Source organism: Gallinula chloropus (assembly GCF_964237585.1).
Source record: "Gallinula chloropus genome assembly, chromosome: 19".
NCBI lineage: Eukaryota > Metazoa > Chordata > Aves > Gruiformes > Rallidae > Gallinula > Gallinula chloropus.
This window is the reverse complement of record NC_140104.1, coordinates 12,261,218-12,286,485: the sequence shown is the minus strand read 5'-3', so window position 1 is coordinate 12,286,485 and position 25,268 is coordinate 12,261,218. Positions and strand designations below refer to the sequence as shown.

General features: G+C 51.5%; 1 pseudogene across 1 annotated transcript in view; it reads right to left on the bottom strand.

Moving 5' to 3' along the window:
* Nucleotides 1-3,789: 3,789 nt before the first annotated feature.
* Nucleotides 3,790-25,268, bottom strand: part of LOC311199065 (olfactory receptor 14C36-like) — a 33,354-nt pseudogene continuing 11,875 nt past the window's right edge. Inside the window, exons 2-3 of the transcript in view lie at nucleotides 4,420-4,600; nucleotides 3,790-3,872 (exon numbers count right to left, since the gene is read on the bottom strand). The product of the transcript in view is annotated as an olfactory receptor 14C36-like (transcript). The remainder of the gene's footprint in view (nucleotides 3,873-4,419; nucleotides 4,601-25,268) is intronic.

The following is a 25,268-nucleotide window of genomic DNA, read 5'->3' as shown; positions in this document are numbered from 1 at the left end:
TATTTTTTCCCCATATATTTATAAATATATTTGCAAGCACATTTTCATCTCCTGAATCATTTGACTACTTATTTGGAAATGACAATGGTTTCCCTCGGTGTCAGAACAGAAATACCCAGGATTGGTACTGCTGGCAGCAGAAGATACACTCACCTTACCCTGTACCTGCATTACCAGTAGTCTGTCTCTTTCATCTCTCTCATCATTCATGTGTTTCCACCTACCCTGATGATATGGCCATGATGAAGGGTATCTTTTCAGCAGATTGGCTGGATGTCTGCACTTCACTTTGATCACAGGTTTCCTCTGCCGCTGGCTGGTCATTCAGCTGCCGCTCAGCTCTCTGGTGTCTGCTTTGAGCTTCAGAGAGCTGGAAACATCCCATCTCTCAGAAGTCTAATGAACTGTTCTGTCAGATATTCAGTGTGTTGGTAAGTAACCCTTTTATGTACCTGATTACAACTGTTCTGGGAGAGAATCTCCTCTGAAAGCTGACCCCCTTCACACGCTGCTTGGCCGTAGCAGGCAGCTGAGGAGAGAGATATCATGGGTATTAAACTGTGTCCTGTTACACTGCTGTTTGTTGTCAGAGAAATCTGTCCCTGTCTGTGAGACCAGATGATGCCAGGAAAAGTGTTGGGAGTCCCAGGAGGCCAGCGAGGGAACTGCTGGGCTTGGGAGAGAGCAAGGTTCTCCAGACAGGGTTGGATCTGAAGAGACTGCTTTTCCTGCCTGTCCAGATCTCCTTAGCAGACCCATATCCATCCCATAATGCTGCTGTCACTTCTTCTATCAACTGAACCATGACTGAAAGTAGACTTGAAGGAAAAATATCCTCAGTTGCGATATACCTTTGACATCTTCCTTATTAAATACCTAAACAAATCCGATTAGTTATAGAGGTCTTGACATATTTAAAGAAAATTGCTTGAACAGATACGTTATTAGGGCTTTCTGGATGTTAAAGAGCCCCATGGTGTGTTTTCTTCTGAGTCCACAGAACTCAGATATCAAGAAGAGAGTGAAGAAACTGCTCAAGAAGTTATACTCAGGAGTAATGCCTAAAGTACCTTGAAGCATTCATGGGCCCCTCTGGAAGCTGTTACTGACAAAGCCTCCCAATTGACTCATTGGAAGAGAGTATTGGAGGCCACAATGACAAACACAGGCAAAGAGCAGCCACCTCTATATGCTGAGGACACCCTGGTTTTGACGAATCAGAAATGCCAAGTGCTGACCCTCAGCCCCTGGCCAGGGAGATCCTGACCCTCACCTATGTCTCAGGGCTCTTCCTTGGGGATGGGGAGTGTGTAGCTAAGGAAAGGAAAGCAACAGCCAAGGGGGAAAAGATCTGGTTTCTATCAGGCCCTTTCAGCCTGGCTGACACCCTTGTCCATCTGCACTACAGCCCATCCCACATTGCCCCATGCTGGTGCCTGTTTCCCTGCAGGCACCCAACGTGCTTCCCCACCTTCTTCTCACCCCACTATCTCCCTCCCTTCTCTGCTGTCTCTCCCTCCTCAACAGCTGTTTCCAGAAACACAAAGGCACCAGCTCATCCACACTTCCTCTAAATGGCATTTTGCAGCACAGCACTACCCTCAGAATGACATTTCTTTATCATCACATTCACTCTGGACCTCCAAAGCTGCAGTTCGTGCTTGATTTCCTTTCTATCTTTCAAATTCCTGCTATCTTTCAAATATCAAACCAGTAGTGCCATTAGCTCAGAAAGTAATTTTCCAGTTTTTTTGAGATACTCCTATATTTCCTTCAGCCTCAGGCTAAAGAAGCCTTTGACTCTCAGCCTCTCCTCACAAGACCCCACACTGTATTTTAGCAAACTTTCTTGCCCTCATCTCAGTTCCTCCCCATTCCACCAGAATGGGAAGCCCCACATTGGGACTGACTGCTCCAGAAATGGCCACACCAGGGCTGAGTTCAGATGGAAAATAAGTGCTATTGTCAGTGTGGCCACCCTCCTCCCCGTGAAGCCCAATTTGCCCATGGCCAGATTCCTGTTCAGCACCACTGGCTGCTATGCTGCCTCTGCCCTGAGGACGTTCTGCCACCAGTCACACCTGAGCATTCCCTCATGTACAGCTATTACGGTTTTACAGTATTCACTCATGACGTTGTAAGGTATGGGAGATGCCTTTGGCAGTCGTGGTCATCTGTCCTGGTAGTGTCCCCTCCTTATTTTTCATTCTCTCCCAGCCTGCTTGCTGCATGAGAAGCAGGAAAGCCCTTGATGCTGTGCAAGCACTCTTCAGCCAATAGCCAAACCATCCGGGGAACTACAGGCCTGTCAGCCTGACCTCGGTCCCGGGGAAGATCATGGAGAGGGTCATCTTGGGAGCTGTCATGCAGCACACGCGTGATGGCCAGGGGATCAGGCCCAGTCAACATGGGGTTACAAAAGGTAGATCCTGCCAAACTCACCTGATCACCTTCTATGACAAGGTGACCCACTTCATGGACAAGGGGAAGGCTGTGGATGTGTCTGCCTGGACTTCAGTAAAGCCTTTGACAGGGTTTCTCACAGCATTCTGACTGAGAAACTGGCTGCCACTGGCCTGGACAGGGGGACCCTCAGCTGGGTTAAAAACTGGCTGGATGGCCGGGCCCAAAGGGTGAATGGAGCCAAATCCAGCTGGAGGCCGGTCACGAGTGGCGTCCCCCAGGGCTCAGTCCTGGCTCCAGTTCTGTTCAACATCTTTATCAATGACCTGGATGAAGGGATTGAATGCTCCCTCAGTAAGTTTGCAGATAACACTGAGGTGCGAGGAAGTGTTGATCTGTCTGAGGGGAGGGAGGCTCTTCAGAAGGATCTGAACAGACTGGACTGATGGGCTGAGACCAACGGGATGAAGTTGAACAAGGCCAAGTGCAGAGTGCTGCACATGGGACAGAACAACCCCAGGCAGTGCTACAGGCTTGGGGAGACTGGCTGGAGAGCTGTCAGGCAGAGAAGGACCTGGGGGTGTTGGTTGACTGCAGGCTGAATATGAGCCAGCAGTGTGCCCGGGTGGCCAAGAAGGCCAATGACATCTTGGCTTGTATCAAAAACAAAGTGGCCAGGAGGTCTGAGGAGGTAATTGTGCCCCTGTGCTTGGCATTGGTAAGGCCACACCTCGAGTACTGTGTGCAGTTCTGGGCTCCCCACCATAAGAAGGACATTGAGGTGCTGGAGCATGTCCTGAGAAGGGCAACTAGGCTGGGGAAGGGGCTGGAGGGCAAATTCTATGAGGAGCGGCTGAGGGAGCTGGGGGTGTTCAGCCTGGAGAAGAGGAGGCTGAGGGGAGACCTTATCACCACCTACAAATACCTGAAGGGAGGTTGTAGAGAGGTGGGTGATGGTCTCTTCAGCCAGGTGACAGGAGATGGGACAAGGGGAAATGGCATGAAGCTGTGCCAGGGCAGGGACAGATTGGATATTAGAAAAAAATGTTTTACTGAAAGAGTTGTCAGGGCTGGAACAGGCTGCCCAGGGAGGGGCTGAGTTACCTTCCCTGGGTGTGTTTAAAAAAAGGGTAGATGAGGTACTTAAGGATATGGTTCAGCATAGGATGGGAATGGTTTAAATACCGGAGGAACTGCCACCCTAGTTTAGTTGCTGTGGGGGAGAGCTCAGGCGAGGGAGACTCGACGTTGGAGCCTTCTGAAAGCGGCAACCCCCGAGCATCGATCCTCGAGGGCAAATAAAAGTACGAAAGTAGAAAAGGAGAGACCCCGCCACGCACCCGGTGGCAGCCATTGCCTCCCGCTGTGACTGCACGTCGGCGTGACTCATCGGGGGCGGAGCTTAGCGCAGCAGCGGCAATCCGACTCCATACAAGAGGGGTCTCTGGGAGCGCCAGCGACCAGGAGCGCTGCGAACAGGACGGGCAAACAGGGCGTGGCGCGTCAGAAGGGTGTGGCGCGTCAGTTTGCGCGGCAGTTTGCGCAGGCAGGACAAGCAGGCAGGGTATCTTGCCCTGACACCAACATCTCAAACATGGTCCTCACTAGGAAACGGGCTTCCCATGCAAAGGCTGTGGCAACCCAGACAGAGGGTCTGCTCCATAATGTGGCAGTTCAGGTTTCTGACTGCCAGGAGTGACTCAGCCTGCTGCTGCCAGGGAAGGATGAGAAGGATGCGACTTGCGTGCAGTGTGAGCAGCTGCTCAGCCTTCTTGTGGAGCTTAGGAAGGAGGTAGATAGACTGCGGACCATCAGAGAATGCGAGCGGGAGATAGACTGGTGGAGCAACTCTCTGCGAAAAAGGCGCAGAGATTGCACTTCCCAGACTGAGGGAGTATTGGGAGAAACGGCCCCTCTCTCTCACCATAGTCAAGCAGGGAGAGACAGCTTGAGAGGAGAGGAGGAATGGCAGCAGGTCTCAGCCCGGCGTTGCAGGCGACCCCCATCCCAACCTACCTCGGTTCCGCTGGTCCCTCTCTGTAACAGGTATGAAGCCCTGAAACCAGAGGGAGACGTGAGTGATGATGACATAGGAGCGCTGCCGCCAAGCTTGCCCAAGGTAAGGCGGATGGCTCCACGTTTGAAGACTGCTTCCTCCAGGAAAGAAAGGAGGGTGATAGTTGTGGGCGACTCTCTTCTGAGAGGAACAGAGGGCCCAATATGTCGGCCTGACCCTACCCATAGGGAGGTGTGCTGCCTTCCCGGGGCACGGGTCAGGGATATTTCTAGAAAACTCCCCAGCCTTATCCGCCCCTCCGATTATTACCCTTTATTGGTAGTTCAGACTGGCAGTGATGGGATTGCTGACAGAAGCATGAGGATTATAAAAAATGATTTTAGGAGGCTGGGGAATTTAGTCGATGGAGCAGGCATGCAAGTTGTGTTTACCAGTATTCCTTTGGTGGCAGGGGCAAACACTGAGATAAGCAGAAAAGGCCATCTTATAAATGCATGGCTGAGAGGCTGGTGCAAACGCAAAAATTTTGGATTCTTTGCTCACGAGGCGGCCTACTCGGCACCTGGCCTGAGGACAGCTGATGGGAATTGCCTGTCTCCGACAGGGAAACGGATACTTGCCCAGGAGCTGGCAGGACTTGTAGAAAGGGCTTTAAACTAGATAGGAAGGGGGAAGGGGATAAAGCCAGGTCTGATAGAGATCGGCCTGGGGAAGTGGTATTGGGATTAGGAGAGAGGCAAGGGGCTCAGCTGAGGTGCGTCTACACTAACGCACGTAGCATGGGCAACAAGCAAGAAGAGTTGGAAGCCATAGTGCGGCAGGCAAACTATGACCTGGTTGCCATAACAGAAACATGGTGGGATTGCTCCCATGACTGGAGTGCTGCAATGGATGGCTACAAACTCTTCAGGAGAGACAGGCAAGGAAGGAGGGGTGGTGGTGTGGCTCTATACGTTAGGGAATCCTTTTCTGCTACTGAGATTGTGACTGGGGATGATAACATTGAATCCCTATGGGTAAAGATCAGAGGAAGGGCTGACAAGGCAGACATCCTGGTGGGCGTCTGTTATAGACCGCCAAACCAGGATGAAGAGACAGATGAGGTGTTCTACAAGCAGCTGGCACGAGCTGCACGGTCATCAGCCCTTGTCCTCATGGGGGACTTCAACTTCCCTGACATATGCTGGGAGTACAGCACAGCACAGAAGAAGCAGTCTAGGAGGTTTTTGGAGTGCATAGAGGATGCCTTCCTGATGCAGCTGGTCAGAGAGCCCACAAGAGGAACTGCCCCGCTAGACCTGCTGTTCATGAACAGGGAAGGTCTGGTAGGAGATGTGAAGGTTGGGGACTGCCTTGGACAGAGTGACCATGAAATGATACATTTCTCAATTCATGGTGGAGCTTGGAGGGGGAATAGTAAAACTGCTACCTTGGACTTCCGGAGGGCGGACTTTGATTTGTTCAAGAGACTGGTAAGGGGAGTCCCTTGGCATTTAGTCCTAGCGAACAAAGGGGTACAAGAGAGCTGGTTGCTCTTCAAGAAGGAAGTCTTAAGGGCGCAGGAGCAGGTGGTCCCCCTGAGCCGCAAAATGAGCCAGCGGGGAAGAAGACCGGCGTGGATGAATAGGGAGTTATTCTTGAGGCTCCGGGAGAAAAAGAGAATCTACTGCCTGTGGAAGGAGGGACGGGCAACTGAGAATGAATTCAAGGAAGTCGTCAGGATGTGTAGAGGTGAAATCAGAAAGGCAAAAGCCCAGCTTGAATTTAACCTGGCCGCTGGGGTGAAAAGGAATAACAAACTCTTTTATAAGTACATTAACAGTAAGAGGAGGACAAAGGAGAATATCCGCTCTTTACTGGATGAGGCTGGGAATATGATCACTGAGGATAAGGAAAAGGCGGAGGTTCTGAATGCCTTCTTTACGTCTGTCTTTAAAGGTCAGACCAGTTATGCTCAGGGTACTCCTCTCTCTGACCTGGTAGTCTCGGCTGGGGAGCATGCTAACTCCCCTGTGATTCTGGAAGAAACGGTCAGAGACTTCCTACTCCAACAGGACTGCCACAAGTCCATGGGGCCTGATGAGATCCACCCGAGAGTGCTGAGGGAACTGGCAGAGGTGGTAGCCGAGCCGCTTTCCATTATCTATCAGCTCTCCTTGTTGACTGGTGAGGTCCCAGAAGACTGGAGGCTCGCCAATGTGACTCCCATTTACAAGAAAGGTTGTAAGGAGGATCTGGGGAACTACAGGCCTGTTAGCCTGACCTCGGTTCCAGGGAAGGTTATGGAACAGATAGTCTTGAGGGAGATCATGCGGCATCTGCGGGATGGCCGGGGGATTAGGCCTAGCCAGCATGGGTTCATGAAGGGCAGGTCCTGTTTGACCAACCTGATCTCCTTCTATGATCTAGTGACCCATCTGCTGGATGAGGGAAAGGCTGTTGATGTGGTCTACCTAGACTTCAGCAAAGCCTTTGACACTGTCTCCCACGGTATTCTCCTGCAGAAGCTGGCAGCCCATGGCTTGGATGGGTACACCCTCGGCTGGGTAAGGAGCTGGCTGGAGAGCCGGGCTCAGAGAGTGGTAGTAAATGGAGTTAAATCCAGCTGGTGACCGGTCACGAGTGGTGTTCCCCAGGGGTCGGTGCTGGGGCCTGTCCTCTTCAATATCTTTATTGATGACCTAGATGAGGGCATTGAGTGCACCCTCAGTAAGTTTGCAGATGACACTAAATTGGCTGGGAGTGTGGATCTGCCTGGGGGTAGCGAGGCCCTACAGAGGGATCTGGACAGGCTGGAGAGCTGGACTGAAGCCAATGGCATGAGGTTCAACAAGAGCAAATGCCGAGTCCTGCACTTTGGCCACAACAACCCCAGGCAGCGCTATAGGCTTGGGGTGGAGTGGCTGGAGGACTGTGTGGAGGAAATGGACCTGGGGGTACTGATTGATGCACGGCTGAACATGAACCGACAGTGTGCGCGGGTGGCCAAGAGGGCCAACGGCATCCTGGCTTGCATCAAAAATAGTGTTACTAGTAGGAACAGGGAGGTGGTTGTCCCCCTGTACTCTGCACTTGTGAGGCCGCATCTCGAGTACTGTGTTCAGTTTTGGGCCCCTCACTACAGGAAAGACATTGAGGCCCTGGAACGCGTTCAGAGGAGGGCTACTAAGCTGGTGAGGGGTCTGGAACACAGGCCTTACGAGGAGCGGCTGAGGGAGCTGGGATTGTTCAGCCTGGAGAAGAGGAGGCTCAGAGGAGACCTTATGGCTCTCTATAGCTTCCTTAAGGGGGGTTGTAGTGAGCTAGGGGTCGGCCTCTTCTCCCGTGTAGACAGCGACAGAACTAGAGGGAATGGTATCAAGCTGCGGCAGGGGAGGTTCAGGCTGAACATTAGGAAGCACTACTTCTCTGAAAGGGTAGTCAGGCACTGGAATGCACTGCCCAGGGAGGTGGTGGAGTCACCGACCCTGGGGGTGTTCAAGGAAAGACTGGACGTTGTATTGAGGGACATGGTTTAGTGGGAGCTAGTAGTAATAGGTGAATGGTTGGACTGGATGATCTTTTAGGTCTTTTCCAACCTTGATAATTCTGTGATTTCTGTGTGATGATCTTCAAAGGTCTTTTCCAACCTTGTGTGATTCTGTGATTCTGTGATTCTAGTGACAATGTATTGGCTGTGTGGAATAGAACATTGATAACAGCAACCCTGGGACAATATTTTTAAAAAGGAAAATAAAAATTAGCAGCTGCTTTTTGCTGGCAGAGAAAGGAGTGAGAAAATGGAAGGATCTTTCCAGACAACAAGGTCAGTCAAGTAGGGGGAGATGATCTTCCAAACCTCATAGCAGAGATTCCCCAGCAACCCTTGGAGAAGACCATGGTGAATGAGGCTGCTCCCCCAGAGTCCATGCTGGATAATGTGGAACAGTGGTTCTACCTCAAAGGAACCTGTGCTGGAGCAGGTTTGCTGGCAGGGCTGTGGAGGACCCACTCTGGGGCAGTCTGTTGCTGAAGGAGAGCAGCCCATTAAAGTCACCCACACTAGAGCCGTTGGTGATGATCTGAAGCCATGTGGGAAGGACTCACGTTGGAGGGGTTCTGGGAGGACTGTCTCCTGTGGGTGGGAACCAATGCTGGAGCAAGGACAGACTGTGAGGTGTCCTCCCCTGAGGAGGAAGGAGCATCAGAGACAATGTCTGACGAACTGACCCCAACCCCCATTGCCCGTCCCCTGTGTCACTCAGTCAGAGGAAGGAGAGTATTGGTTGGGTTTTATTGTTGTGTCGAGTCTGTTCTGCCCATGAGAGTGACCGCTGCAGGATCTCTCCCTCTCCTTATCTTGAACTTTTCTTACATCTTCTCTTCCCTACGCAGCTGAGAAAGGGCAGTGATAGAGTAGCTTTGGTGAGCACCACACATTGAAAATGATGTGGAAGAGGAAAGAATACATGGGCGTGTGGAGTGAGTGGTCGTAGGCTGCAGTAATTGTCATTAAAGTCTTGCCCAGGAGGGTCGTCAGGAAGAACCAGAACAGCAACTAAAAACTTGATTTGTATCATAAACACCCAGGTGTGCATGGGGAGCAGAAGCCTCTCCCATGGGCTCCCAAAGACTCATTCCTGGTCTTCTGTTTTGGGTACAGGTGAATGGGGTGACACACAGTTTCCACCAGATGAGATCCACTCTCATGGAGAAGGGGATGTTGGCAACTTGCCTCCACCCCCCGTAATTCCCAAGGGAGCTGGGACCAGCAGCTCCCAGGCAGAAGGAGCCTATTTTGTGCACACCAGAACTGGGGCAAGAGGATTCCCAGAACTGGTGGGTTTCTGGCAGTCATAGAACAGAACTCCATCCTCTTCCAGCCCCAGCACTGCAAAGCAAGGATGAGGGGCCAGAAGCGACTCGCCTGACTCCCTTCCTTTCAATGGGGAAAAGACTCCCCTTCCTTCCCCTGCCTGGGGTCCCGTCTCATTGGAGAGACAAGGAAAAATGATTGTCCTGCCCAGTTCTGGTTTGAGGAGAAAAAATGGCTGGACAGTTGAGGGAGGGAACTTCAGTCAGGACTTCAGTGTCTTTCTTGTGGTTCTCTGAAGCTGTACGGACACATCAAAGGAGCCCAGAGGGGATGGAGTATGTGACAGCTCCACCAGCTCGTCTGCTGGGAGGTGAGCTGGGCTCCTGGGATAGAGAGAGATCATGAATCATTACAGAGCTGCAGAGAGACAGCTCTGCCCAGAAGCAGCTCCTCTGCCAAGCACACAGGGCTGGGGACACTGCCTGTAGGCACTGAGGGGAGACCTGTGAGGCTGAGAGAGCTGACAGATGCTGAGAGCTCAGTGGAGAAGAAATCTCCACAGCACTCTCCCTGGTATGTCTGTGGGTGCAGGGCAATGCAGGTTCTGTTCCTGGAGGGATCTCCTAAAGCTGGGACATGGGGCAGTGTGTGGGGTCTGTCAGGAGGACAGCTTCTCTCTAGGACCAGAAAGTGCTGCCTGGAAGGGATGCCCTTCTGCCCCATCAGAGGGAGAGGGCAGGACAGCTGTCTTCTCCTGGGCATGGCTGCAGAGGTGTGAAGCAGCGTGTGCACCCAGGGGTGCCCAGGTTTGTCCTTGTGAGCAGGGTCCCTTCCCCAGCACACAGCTGCCAGGGCAGGGACTCTGCTGCTGCCAGGGTCAGCACTCAGCCTGCCTGGTGGGCTTCCATCAGCATCGCTGCAGAAAAAAGCTGTGGGTGGAAAGTGTGACCCGTAGAAGGACATTGTACAGTCCTTTTGCTGTCAATGTGCTTTCTATCACCAGCTGATCCCTGGTACTTTCCTGGGGACTTTTCAAGAACATCAAGGATGCTTTTTGCAGTCCAGGTAAAGAGACTTTGCTTTGACTTTTCTGCTCTTGTGGACTCGGTGGGAAGTGGGAACTGAACTTTTATTGATAACTTTGAAGGCAGCAGTGCAAACTCATTTGTCATTAGGCCTTGTCAGACTGTGTCCTGAACCCTGCTACACACACAGAAGATCCACAGGGCAGTGCCCTGATGCCAGGAGGGCTCTGCAGAGGTGACCTGAGCACAACGCAGGTGGGATGAGGTCTGTGAGGACAGAGCAGGAGGTGACATGGGCAAAGAGAAGCAGCTGCAGGCACAGATCCAGGCAGCAGAGACATTGTCAGGGAAGATGCTCACAGAAATATCCTGGCAGTGGGGATGTGGGATCTCCCTGACATTCCCCGCAGTGCAGACCATGATGCACTGAAGGGAACAATAGAGTGTGATCACAGAGCATCCAGCACAGGGCAGCTGAGACCAGGGCTGATGGACAGAGCAGCTCTCCCCACTCTGCACTCAGGAGGAGGTTTCACTGGCACTGCAGCAGCAATGTCAGGGAGTGCAGACAGAACAAACACTCTTTAGGTACAGGCAGGAGAAAAACAAAGCTCCAAGGTTCTGCTCTACCATCGGGTGAAACAGGAGTGACAGTGCTGAAAAGCTCATTCCTATCCACAGGGGATTTAGTCTGAGATCACACCATCCTTCTATTTACTGACTGCTGCCAGGCAGGACTGAGTTCTCCAGAGCCCACAGCTGACCCTCCTCCCAGCAGTGGCACGCTGGAGCCAGGACAAAACAAGCCCTTCCAAAACTGACCTGGAAAACTTTTCCTGAATACAGTTTTTCCTCAGAGAAGAGTTCCCTAAATTCTCACTGCCTTTTCCTATTTGAACAGGTCTCCATGCCAGCAAAAACGTATGTCCAACAGCAGCTCCATCAGCCAGTTCCTCCTCCTGCCCTTTGCAGACACACGGGAGCTGCAGCTCCTGCACTTCTGCCTCTTCCTGGGCATCTACCTGGCTGCTCTCCTGGGCAATGGCCTCATCATTATGACCGTCGCTGATTGTCTCAGCCCTTGTCAACAACGAATCCGGACTTGAGTCAGATGGTATTTACTATTCAGACTACAGAATCCTGCTGCTTGCTGAAGGCACCCCTGCACCCCCCCCTCCAGCAGAACCCAGCTACGCAAAACCACAACAACTTCCTTTCTTGTGTCTTTCCACGTAGCACAAAGAGGGCTTCACTCAGGCTCCCCTTCCCCAGGCTAAAGAAGACCAGGTCCCTCAGCCTAATTGTATCTTGGCAGACTTGTTCACCCAACTGACAGTTCATCCCTATTCCTGCAGAATACTGGACTGACTGCTCCAGAGTTGGCCCCACCAGTCCTGAGTCCAGATGGACCAGAAAGGCCCTTGTGTTAATGGCCATGCTCCTCTCGGTGGAGCCCAATGTGCTCATGGCCAGATTCCTCTTCAGCACCTCTGACTGCTTCGGCATCCCCTGGAATGCTCAAATTCTTTTCCTTGCAGCTGGTTCTCCACCTGTCATATCTGAGCCTGACTTGATGTGTGGGTGTTGTGCTGGAAACTTTGGTCATGGTTTCACCTCAGCTGAGAGCCGAGCACCCCACAGCCACTCTCTCTCTAAGAGGCCATTTTGGTTGGAGGGGATTGGGGATGGGGCAAAGGAGGGAAAAAATAATCCCAAGACTTGCAGGTTGGGGTAGTGACAGTTTACTGTGAAAGCAGTGATAGAGAAATAACAATAAGATAACTATATAGAAAATATATATACCAGACTGGTGATACACAATGCAGGTTTGCACTGAACCACACAGCTCACACTGTACAGCTCAGAGCCTTCCCAAAACAGGACAGTCCATAAAACTGTGCATCCTGGAGCCGTGTGCTGCTCCCCCCACCAGCCCCTTTTTATGCTGAGCATGACGTAATTGGCATGGAATATGCTCTTTGGCCAACTTGGGTCACCTGTAGTGACTGTGTCCCCTCCCAGCTCCCTGGGTGCCCCCCGCCTTCTCATTAGCAGGGCACTATGAACAACTGAAAAGTACCTGACTGTTCAGCAACAACGAAACCATCCCTGTGTTACCAGCACTGCTCTCATCTGAACTCCCAAACATGGCATTCCACTGGCTGCTAGAAACAAACCAACTCTATCCTAGCACAAACTATGTGGGCTGGAGCAGTCTGGGCCTGAAGGTCAGCACCCCATGGAAGGGAGCCATGGTGAGGACATGACACCCCGACAGAAAGGACACACGCTGGAGAAGTTCATGGAGGACTGTCTCCTGTGATGGGACCCCATGGTGCTGCAGCAGAAGTGTGTGTGTGTGTGTAATGATCCCCCCAACTAAGAAGGAGGACTGCAAACCCCCATTCCCTTCCCCTCCATGCACTGCAATGCAGGGGGAAGAAGGGAGAGAATTTATGACTAAAGTCTGTGAAGAAGGGAGGGGTGGGGGGAAGTAGAAGTGTTAAGGTCTGGGGAAGGAAAGCACTTTGTGAGGAATTGACCACAACCGCAGTCCCCATTCCCTGCCCCTCCCCACGCCATGTTCTGGGGGGAAGAAGGGAGTAAAATTGTGAATGAAGTTAAATCTGCTAAAAAGGGAGGGGTGGGGGAAAGGTGCTTTAAGACCTGGCCAAGTTTCTCATTATCTGACTCTGGTTCACTGGGTGTGTAGCTGTAATGTAATAAATGAGTTTTCTATTCTATATTCTGTGTTGAGTCTGTTTTGCTCATGACACTAACTGCAGAGTGATCCCTCTCTGTCCTTATCTTGAATCCTAAGAATCCCGATATATATATTTTCTCCGCTTTTTGGCTGAAAAAGGGAGTGATAGAGTAGCTTTTGTGGTTATTTGGCCTCTAGCCGGGCCTAAACCACCACCCCAGGCCTTGGGTCATCTTTGTGGCCCTTCTCTGGACCTTCTCCAGACTGGACATAACCTCTTCTTTCTAGAGCAGTGACAAAAACTGCACCCAGTATTCCAGGTGTGGGCTGACAAGTGCTGAGTAGAGTAGGATAGCGACTTCTTCATGTCTGCTGGTGATCCCCACGCTGATGCCCCTCAGAGCTGTTTGCTGCAGCAGCACTCTGTTTATTCCTAGTGAGCTGCTTGTTCACAGGAACCCCCAGGTCCCTTTCCACAGAGCTCTTCTCCAGCCAGGTGGATCCCAGTTGGTGCTGCACTCCTGGATTATGTTTTCCCAGCTTCTAGACCCCACACTTGACCGGCACTCTTCCAGCCTGACCATGTCTTCCCGCTGGGTGGCAATCCCTTCCCAAGTTCCTACATTCCCCACTGAGTTCTGTATAACCCACAAACTTCATCAGGGTCAAATTCACGAAGCTTCTTCCAGGTCCCCAGTGCACAACAGTAGGGCAGGATTGTGATTGTCTCACGACTCTTTCATATATTTGGAGTTGTTCTTGGCTCTACTACTTGTGGGGAAACGTTCAATGAGATTTAACAAGGGCAAGTGTTGGGTCTTGCATCTGGGGAAGAACAATCCCAGGTACCAGTACAGGTTGGGGACTGGCCTGTTGGAGAGCAGTGTGAGTGAAAGGGACCTGGGGGTCCTGGTGGACAGCAGGATGACCATCAGCCAGCAATGTTCCTTTGTGGCTAAGCGGGCCAGGGGAATCCTCAGTTGTATTAGAAGGGGTGTGGAGTGTGTAGGAGGTGTGCTGGGACAAGATATGTTTGGATTAGGCGGCAAAAAACAAAAGTTTGAGGGACTAATATGTGGCTGAGGGCTATAAAGGATGCTGGGGATATCCATTGGTCCTGGCGGGTGGGGGGGGGGGGGGGTCTTGGGGGGCATATAAGGGTGCTAGGGAGGATATGGGAAGACTTTTTGGGGGAAGCATTTGGTTTCTGGGTGTTATGGGATGGGTTTAGGGGTCAGCCAGGGGTACTGGGGGTGGGGTTAAGAGTGGGCTTGGGGAGGGGGTTAAGTGATGAAGAGGAACTTATATGTCGTCATGGGGATGTGGAGGGAGCATAGGAAGTTGTTGGGGGGAGATATGGGGGGATTTGAGAAGGATAAGAAAGGGCTGGGGGGGGTCTGGGGGTGGTGGTGGGCTGCCAGGGGTGCTGGGTGTGGTCAATGGTGAGCTGGGGAGGAGCAGTTAAGGCATGTGGAAACACCCATGATTGATGAAAGAGGGAAGAAGGAGGGGCATAGGGGGGTGCTTGAGTGAGATACAGGGAGATTTGAGGGGAAAAGGGAAATTTTAGGGTGGGTAATATGGAACTTGGTGTTATAAAAGTTAGGCTAGGGGGTTTAATGGTGGGCCCCTGGGAGGGAGCATTAGCAGGGTGTGTAGGGGGAATCTGGGGGATTTGGGGAGATTTGGGACTGAAAAGGAGGGCTTGGCAGCAATGGTGGGCTGGGAAGCAACCGGGGTGCTGCAGGGGTTAAGGGTGGGTTGGGGTATGGTTTAAGGCTTGAGGGGTCACCCATGAGTGCTAGAGAGAGCGTGGGGGGGCATGTAAGGGTGCGCTGGGGGTGAATATGAAGGGTTTTGGCAGGGAAAAAGGGGAGGTTTAGGGGAGTAATATGGTGCTATACATTCCAGTTACACCAGCGTCCACCTTTCAACCTGTTAAATGTAGAGCTGTACGTCCCAAGTAAAAGGTGGGAGGGATGAGAGATGTTCCTGCCCTGGAACCTCCCCAGGTAGCACACTGGCAGCCCCAGTAACTTTGGGCCTCAGTGCTTTCCTTGCCAAGGGTCAGTCCTAAAAGTACCTGATATCATTTTTGGATTTTTCCAGTGTCCAGCTATGAACAGGCCAAACCTAGAGTGACAGCACACAAAGAAAAGGTGCGAGGGATGAAAGATGTTCCTGGGCTGAAACCACCTCAGGGAGCAGACAAGAAGCACCAGTAACCTTGGGGCTCAGGACTGTCTTGCAACAGAACTGTCCTAACACTGCCTGGCGTAATTTCCAAGCTCTACCAGTGTCCACATGAATCAGCATGAACATGATAATCATTCAGCAGCATTTCCCAAACAAAAGGTGCAAGGCCTGAAAGATGTTCCTGGACTGAAACCTCCCCAGGTAACGCACCAGGAGCATCATTCAGCTTGGAGCTCATGGTTTTCTAATATACATGTTTTGGCTTTTCTTTTTAATAAATGAAATTGCAATACTTTAAATATTACATAATGGGCCATGGTTTAGTAATACAGGTGGTAGGGAGATGGTTGGACTAGCTGATCTTGGGGGTCTTTTCAAACTCCAATGATTCTATGATTCTATATTATTCAGTGCATCTGTTCAGCTACCAGAGAATTGTGAGAATCTAGTATTTCAACTTAGCTACAGGGATTCTATAACATATTTCTGTATTTTTAAGTAGAACACAGTAGAGCGCTGTGTTTGTTCTATCACTCTACCTCATTAAAAAAACAAACAAAAAACCCCCACAAAGTTATCTGTGGTGTGTTCTGAAACTTAACTTGAGTTCCCAGTTCTAAAAGATATCATTTCACTCTGTATCAGGCTGGGAGACAGTTATACTTCTTCTATATTATCAAAATTATTTAACTCAGGCAGACAAAGTGTCTGCTGACACATCATAGAATCACAGAATCACCAGGATGGAAAAGACCTTTAAGATCAAGTCCAACCATTCCGGTCCTATTCTAAACCATATCCCTCAGTACCTGATCTGCCCTCTTTTAAATACATCCAGGGAAGGTGACTCAACCCCTTCCCTGGCCAGCCTGTTCCAGGCCCTGACAACTCATTCAGTGAAAAATATTTTCCTAAAATCTAATCCGAACCTTTCCTGGTGCCATTTCCCCTTGTCCCATCTCCTGTCACCTGGCTGAAGACACCATCGCCCACCTCTGTGCACCCTCTTGTCAGGTCACTGTAGGCGGTTATAAGTTCTCCCCTCAGCCTCCTCCATGACAAAGGCTTTACTGAAGTCCAAGCAGACTACAATAACACCTATTGCCATCTGGACTCAGCACTGGTGTGGCCAGCTCTGGAGAAGTCAGTCCCAGTGTGCACTCCCCAGCCTGGAGGAATGGGGAGGAACTCTCATGTGGGCAGAGAAAGTCTGCCAAGTTATGGCTAGGAGTCTAGTGTGGAGAGGCTGAGAGACCTGGGCTTCTTCAGCCAGGGGAAGGGGAAGCTGAGGGAAGCCCTCTTTGTGCTATGTGGAAAGAACATGAGAAAGGAAGTCCACTAAAAACTGCAGCTTTGAAGGTCAGAGGGACATGAGGATACAGAAATGTCGTTCTTAGGGTCGTGCTGTGGTGCAAGAAGTCACTGGGAGGAGTGTGGATGAGCTGGTGGCTTTGTGCTTGTGGGAACAGCTGGCGAGGAGGGAGAGACAGCAGTACAGGCAGGGAGATTGTTAGGTGACAATGAGGTGGGAAAGCGTGTTGCATCCCTGCAATCTACAAAGAACCAGGTACAGGGGTGAGGCTGTGTGGGATGGGCTGTGGTGCAGATGGCCAAGGGTGCCAGCCAGGATGAAACGGCCTGATAGAAATGAGATCTTTGCCACCTTGGCTGTGGCTGATGTCCCTGCCACAGAGGCTTCAGGGAAGACACATTGTCCTCATGGCCATGGAGCATGGTTGCCTTCTTGCATCTACCCCAGGGGAAGCCACCATGTGTCATACCCCTCTCCTTCCCTTGGTGTCACACTCCCCACATCCCAAGGAAGAGTCCTGAGACACAGGTGAGGGTCAGGATCTCCCTGCCCAGGGGCTGGGGGTCAGCACTTGGCATTTCTGCTTCATCAGACCAAACCAGGGTGTCCTCAGCATCAGAGCTTCCTGTGCTTTGCCTGTGTTTGTCCTCATGGCCTCCAGTTGTCTGCTCTAACAAGCCCCTGGGGAGTCTTTGTCAGGAATGGCTCCCAGTGGGGCCTGTTAGTGCTTCAAGTTACTTTGGGCATTACTCCTGACTCAAACTTCTTGAGATGTTTCATCATTCTCCACTTGGTATCTGAGGTCTGTGGACTCAGAAGAAAAGACACCATGGGGCTCATTAACATCCAGCAAGCCCTTACAAGCATGGCTCTTCAAGTCACTTCCATTTAAAAAACTCAAAACTCCTACAACTAATTGGATTTCAGTTAGGTACTTAGTGATGAAGATATCAAAGTAATTTCCTATGAAGGACCTTTTTCCCGTCACAGGTATTTTCTGTCATGGCTCAGTCGATAGAAGAAGTGACAGCACCATTCTGTGATGGGTATGGGTCTGCTAAGGAGATCTGGACAGGCAGGAAAAGCAGTCTCTTGAGATCCAACCCTGAATGGAGAATCTTGCTGTTCCCCAAGCCCAGCAGGTCCCTCACTGGCCTCCTGGGACTCCCAACACTTTTCCTCCCATCATCTGTGCTCACAGGCACAGATAGATTTCTCTGACAACAAACAGCAGTTCAACATGACACAGTTTAATACCCATGAAATCTCTCTCCTCAGCTGCTGCTACGGCCAAGCAGCATGTGAAGGGGGTCAGCTTTACTGGTGCTCCCAGTGCACAACCTGGGGAGGTTTAGGTGCTGTTGGTGGACATTTTGCATTTTTGAAACTTGACGCTGCTGGAGCTGGAAGATTATGTCAGGGACTTGTAAGGACTGTTCCCTTTGACAAGGACAGTCCTGAGCTCCAAGATTACTGGGGCTGCTAATGGGATGTCTGAGTAGGTTTCAGGCCAGGAACAGCTTTAATCACTCGCTCCTTTTGGTTTGGTGCTATTGGTGGACATTCAGCACATTTGAAGTTGGATGCTGGTAGAGACTGAAAATGACATCAGGCACTATTAAGATCGTTCCCTCAGCTACAAAAGCTCTGAGCCTCACGGTTACTGGGGCTGCTTTTGGGCATCCTGGGGAGTTTTCAGACTCCCAAGATATTTCAGCCCTCAAACCTTTTGTTGTGGAGCTATTGCTGGGCATTTGGCGTCTTTGCATGTGGACGCTGGTAGAGCTGGAAAATGATGTCTGGTATTATAGGACAATTCCCATAGCCAGGAATGCCCTTTGCCCAAAGTTTACAAGAGCTGCTTGTTGGCTAACTGGTAAGGTTTCAGCCCAGGAACATCTTTCAGCCTTCACAGATTTATTTGGGAGCTATTGATGTTTAGAATTTTCAAAGGCGGAACCTAGTAGAGCTACAAAAATTGTGTGGGGCAATCGTAGGACTGTTCCCCTGGCTAGGAAAGCCCTGACCCCCAAAGATACTGGGGCTACTAGTGGAATACTTGGGGGGGGTTCTAGAAAGGAAATTTTTTCAGCCCTTGCACCTTTTGTTTGCGACCTACAATAACGGTGGGAGATTCTCCCTGGTAATCCTTTTGTTATTAATTCTATAAATTCATTAATAGCAAAAGGAGGGCCAGGGAGAATCTCCCACCTTCACTGGATCGGGGGGAACCACTGTGATGGAGGATGAAGAAAAGGCTGAGTACTTCGCCTAAGTCCTTAGTAGTAACACCATTGGTCCCCTGATACCCAGACCCCTGAGTGGAAAGATGGGGATGGGAAGTGGACTGAAGTCCCCATCATCCATGGGGAACTGGTTACTGACCTCCTCAGCTGCTTAGATCCATACGAGTTGATGGGGCTGGATGGGAAACACCCAAGATACTGAGGGAGCTGGTGGATTTCCTCCCCAGACCACTTTCCCTTAGTTATAAGCAGTCTTGGCTGAACGTGGTTCTTCCACCTGACTGAAAGCTGCACATGTGACACCCATCTACAGGAAGGGACAGAGGGACGTCCTGAGGAATTACAGGCCTGTCAGCCTGTCCTCACTGCTGGGGAAGTTGATGGAACAAATCATCTTGAGTACCATCATGCAACACATGCAGCACACTCAGGCCATCAGGCCCAGTCAGCATGTGTTTAGGAAAGGCAGATTGTGCTTCAAGCTGCTGATCTCCTTCTATGACAATGTGACTGGCTTAGTGGAGGAGGGAAAGGCTGTGGATGTGATCTACATGGACTTCAGTGAAGCCTTCATCAGTTTTCCCCAGGGCACCCTGCTGAAGCATCTGTTCATGAATTAGATGGGTATACTCTTTGCTGGGTCAGAAACTGGCTGAAGGTTGGGCCCAAACAGCTGTGGTGAATGGAGTTAAATCCAGCTGGCAGCACCTCACATGTGGTGTTCTCCAGGGCTCAGTGCTGGGGCCCGTCCTCTCTAACATCTTTATTAATGATCTGGACGAGGGGATTGAGTGCAGCCTCAATAAATTGGTACATGACACCAAATTGTGGAAGGCAGGAAGGCTCTGCAGAGCGACCTGGACAGGCTGGATCAATTGGCAGAGGCTTTATGGGGCTTGGTCATGAGCTTTGGTCACAATAACAACAGGCAGGGTTACAGTCCTGGAGCAGAGTGGCTGGAGAGCTCCCTAGAAGTACAGGATATGTGGGTGTTAGCTGAACATGAGCCAGCGCTGTGCCCAGGTGGCCAAGAAGGCCAGCGGCATCCAGGCCTGGATCAGGAATAGTGTGACTGCCAGGAGTAGGGAAGAGATTGTTCCATTATACTCAGCTCTGGTGAGGCCACACCTTGAGTACTGTGTCCAGTTTTGAGCCCCTTGCTAAAAGAAGGACGTTGAGATGCCGGATTGTGTCCAGAGAATGGCAGAGTAGACAGTGAAAGGTTTGCAGCACAAGTCCTGTGAGGATCAACTGAGGGAACTGGGGCGTTTTAGTCTTCAGGATGCTGAGGGAGACCTTATCACTCTCTACAAGGACCTGCAAGAAGGATATAGAGAGGTGGAGGTTGGCCTCTTATCTCAGATAACAAGCAATAGGATGACAGGGAATGGCTTGAAATTATACTAGGGGAGATTTAGGTTAGACATCAGGAAGAATTTCTTTATGGAAAGGGTATTCAGCTATTGGAACAGGCTGCCCAGGGACGTGGTGGAGTAGCCATCCCTGGAAGTATTGCAAAGGTGTGCAGATGTTGTGCTTGATGACATGGTCTGGAGGTGGACTAGGCAGGGTTCAGCTGTGGTTGGACTTTGTGAAAGATTCTGTGACTTTATGTTTTTTACACTTCAAGGAAATTCCTGTTCTGTCGTGGTGGGAAAGCATTGCCATTTCAGACAAGTAGTAAGTGATTCAGTTGATGAAAATGTTCTTATAAATATTTAATAAATGTCAGGAGAAATTTTAAGAAACACAAATTTGTGCAACTTTTCAGGCAGACGTGATGCAAAGAGAGCACAGCCCACAGGATGACTGTGGACCATCATATTCCAGTTTAAATAAACAAGAGGCAAACAAAGAAACAGGAACTAAAACCAATACTAACTAGAGACTGGTCCTAATGTGAGTTACATTGTCAGTGATAAGCAGAAGAAGATGAGCAGTTCTTTGCTGCATAGAAGAATCTGGTCCACAGTTTCCACACGGTATCCTTGAGCTCCTGGTTCCTCATGCTGTAGATGACGGGGTTCACTGCTGGTGAAAACACTGAGTAAAGAAATGCCAATATCAGGTCCACAAATAGAGAGGAGATGGAGGGGGGCTTTAGGTAGGAAAAGAAGGCAGTGCTGACAAACAGGGACACCACGGCCAGGTGAGGGAGGCAGGTGGAAAAGGCTTTGCGCCGTCCCTGCTCCGACGGGATCCTCAGCACAGCCCTGAAGATCTGCACATAGGACACCATGATGAACACAAAACACACAAAATTTAAACAGGCACTGACCACAATGACTCCAGTTTCCCTGAGGTAGGCATCTGAGCAGGAGAGCTTGAGGATCTGGGAGATTTCACAGAAGAACTGGTCAAGGGCATTGCCATGGCAGAGGGGCAGTGAAAATGTATTGGCTGTGTGAAGCACAGCACTGAGAAACCCACTGGCCCAGGCAGCTGCTGCCATGTGGACACAAGCTCTGCTGCCCAGGAGGGTCCCATAGTGCAGAGGGTGGCAGATGGCAACGTAGCGGTCATAGGCCATGACAGTGAGAAGACAGAACTCTGTGTAGATAAAAAAGGAAAAGAAAAAGAGTTGAGCCACACATCCTGTGTAGGAAATGGCCCTGGTGTCCCACAAGGAATTGGCCATGGATTTGGGAACAGTGGTGGAGATGTAGCCAAGGTCTAGAACAGAGAGATTGAGGAGGAAGAAGTACATGGGGGTGTGGAGGTGGTGGTCACAGGCTATGGTGATGATGATGAGGCCATTACCCAGGAGAGCAGCCAGGTAGATGTCCAGGAAGAGCCAGAAGTGCAGGAGCTGCAGCTCGCGTGTGTCTGCAAAGGGCAGGAGGAGGAACTGGCTGATGGAGCTGCTGCTGTTGAACATCTGCTGTCGTCAAGTGTGGAGACCTGTCCAAGGAGGAAAAGGCAGTGAGAAGTTAGGGAACTCTTCCTTGAGGAAAACTTCTTCCAATTCACATTAACTCTCTGTATTCAGGAAGACTTTTGTCAGGTCTCTTTTGGGAGGTCTGCTTTGTGCTGGATGGAACGTGCCACTGCTGGGAGGAGGGTGGGCGGTGGGCTGTGGAGAACTCAGTCCTGCCTGGCAGCAGTCAGGATGGTGTGATCTCAGACTAAAGCGCCTTTGGAAAGCAAAGAGCATTTCAGCACTGTCACTCCAATTTCACCCGAGGGCAGAGCAGAGCTTTGGAGCTTTGGTTTTCTCCTGACTGATACTGAGCAGTGTTTCTTCTGTCAGAACTGCCTGACATTGCTGCTGCAGTGCCAGTGAAACCTAATCCTGAGTGCAGAGTGGGGAGAGCTGCTCTGTCCACCAGCCCTGGTCTCAGCTGCCCTGTGCTGGACGCTCTGTGATCACACCCTGCTGTTCCCCGTAGAAGAAACTGGACCCCACAGAGAGCTGAGGAATCCAGTCTCGCAAGGCAGAGCTCCAAAGCCCTCCTGCAGTCTCATCCTACCCAAGGAGGATCTCAGCTCCCTGCTCCCAGCCAGGGACACACAGGGCTCAGTGCAGCTGCCTACACACAGGTGATGAGTGACATTGCCACGGCCTCTGTGCTGAGATGTCTCCTGCATGGGGCTCCTCTCTGGGGCACAAGAGTCCCTGGGAGAGCGGTGCCATTGTGGGAGGCAGCCTGCAGCCCAGCAGGAGCTGCCTGGAAAACCTCAGTCCTAAAGATGGGGGTCCTGAAGTGAGGGTCAGCTCAGTGCCAGCCCCACCAATGGACGTGCTCAAAGCCCCAGGTAATGGTGGGACAAAGGCAGCAAGGACAGGAGGGGATAGAGCAGGAAATGGTGCAGCAATAGCTTTAGGGTCAGGAACAGACAGACAGGAACTCAGGGGTTTCTCCTCACTGCTGGTTTGGCTGACAAGGAGAAGACTCAGCCTGAAACACTGGAACTCTGGGTGCAGAGTCTGTGTTGGGTGGCAGAAACCAGGGGGTGGGTGTCGGGAAGTGTCAGTGAGGTCCACTGCCAGGGTATTTCTGGGAGAAGCTCCCACTCCCTCCCTGACAATGCCTCTGCTGCCTGGAGCTGTCCCTACAGATCCTTCTTTTTGCCCATCTCACCTCCTGCTCTGTGCTCACAGATCTCATCCAACCTGCCCTGTGCTCAGCTCTGCTCTGCAGACCCCTCCTGGCATCAGGGCACTGCCCCAGGGAACCTCTGTGTGTGCAGGGCTCAGCCCAGGCTCCAACATCTCCATGAGAATCAAGTTTTCACTGCATATTCTCAAGAGGAGAAATAAGTTCCCATCTACCACACTCAGCACAGCCCACAGGAGAGGAAAAGTCAAAGCAAAGACTCTGCCTTTGGAGAAATATTCTCTTTGGCATTTCTCACCAATGCAGCACTTTCTTACAGCAGAAGGACCTTACGTTGCCCTTCCCTGGGTCACTGCTTTAACCCAGAGGTGCTGTCTATATCCCTGTGGAAAGCTCACCAGGCAGGCTGAGTGCTGACCCTGGCAGCAGCACAGTCCCTGCCCCAGCACACAGACCCTGGGTCACAAGGACCCTGCTCACAGGGACAGCCTTGGGCACCCCTCAGCCATGCCCAGGAGAAGACAGCTGTCCTGCCCTGTCCCTCTGATGGGGCAGAAGGGCATCCCTTCCAGGCAGCACTTTCTTGTCCTATAGAGAATCTACCTTCCTGACACACCCCACACACTATCCCATGTCCCAGCTTTAGGAGATCCCTCCAGGAACAGAACCTGCATTGCTCTGCACCCACAGCCATACCACAGACATACTCACAAGTAGAGTGCTGAGGATATTTCTCCTCCAGTGAGCTCTCAGCATCTGTCAGATCTCTCAACCTCTCAGGTCTCCCCTTGATGCCTACAGGCAGTGTCCCCAGCCCTGTGTGCTTGGCAGAGGAGCTACTCTGTGGCAGAGCTGTCCCTCATCAGTGCTGTAATGTTTCATCAGCTCCCACTGTCCCAGGAGTCCAGCCCAGCTACAGCAGAGGAGCAGGTGAAGGCGTCACGTACTCCTCGGCTCCTCTGAGGTATTCCTGAAGCTCCAGGGAACCAACTTGGAAAGACACTGAAGTCCTCCCTGCCATCTGCTCTCTAGTCTGCGGAGAAATCCTTCTGTCCAGCGGAGTCCTTTCTCCTGATCAAACACAAACTGGGCAGAAGAATCACATTTTCTTGTCTCCACATGAGACAGGACCCCCAGACAGGGACAGGAAGGGGACTCTTTCCCCTTGGGGAGGGTAAAAAGTATGACAAGTGACTAGAGGCACCTCATCCTTGCTTTGCAGCCCTGGGGCTGAAAGGGGATGCAGCTTGGGCACAGGGCTGCCTCAAACCAAGGGAAGCTGGGATTCCCCTTGCCACAGTTCCAGTGGGCACAAAAGAGGCACCTGTTTCCTGGGAGCTGCTGGTCCCAACTCCCAGGGGAATTAATGGGGGGTGGAGGCCAAGAAGGAGATGTTCAAACACCAACACCCGGTGGAACCTGAGGGGCCAGAGGTGCTCCAAGAGTTGTGCAGGGAGATCCAAGCTCAAGGAATCACAGAACGTTAGGAGTTGGAAGGGACCTCAAAAGGTCATCTAGTCCAACCTCCCTGCCAGAGCAGGATCACCTGGACTAAACCACACAGGAACACATCCAGGTGGGTGTGAATGTCTCCAGAGGAGGAGACTCCACAACCTCTCTGGGCAGTCTGTCCCAGGGCTCTGTCACCCTCACAGTGAAAGAGTTTCTCCTGATATTCACATGGAACTTGCTCTGCTCCAGCTTTTACCCATTGACCTGAATAAGGCCACCCCTCAGTCTCCTCTTCTCCAAGGTAACGAGGCCCAGCTCCCTCAGCTCAGAGGAACTGGCCAGCATTTCCCCTCTGCAGAAAGAGGACCAGCTGAGAGGACATTGGGACAGGCTCCTGGAATGGCTGCATGTGAAACGTGGCCAGGCAGGATCCAAGGATTCCCACAGGGAGGCACATTGCCAGGGGGTGGCCTGTCACCGGGAAGCTTGCCCCACCTGGCTCTGGGCCTGTGAACAATGCTGCCTGTGGTTAGAGCGGCACCCCATGGAAGAGACCCCCCTCCAGCTGAGAGAGAAAAAGACCCTTTGGGAGGCCTGGCAAATCGACTCTATTGGAGCCCTTGGGAAGGCGGAGGGGAAACAATAGTATTAGTGGGAGTGGAAATCATTTCTGGCCTAGTCCCAGCCCAGGCATTTCCTGGAGCAGCAGGAGAACAGCCAGGGCGGGCCCTGACAAATTGGTTTCGCTTTCTGCCAACCCCCAGTCTGTTCAGTCAGACCAGGGCAGTCATTTCACTGCTGCCAAGGGGCAGGAGTGGGCCAAGGAAGGAGGAGTCAGGTGGGGATTTCACACCCCATGTTACCCCCAAGCTAATGGGATAGTGGGGGAACTAATGGGCTTTTGAAAGGGTTTTTAAAAGCTCACAAGCCACACTGGGCAGAACGACTCTGGGATGCAGTTCCCCAAGTCAGTGATTGCTGGGGAAGAATTGGATGTCCCAACTCAATGCCTTTTGTCCCAAACCCCAGCTTTAATCCCCAAACCCCACACTCCCAGCAC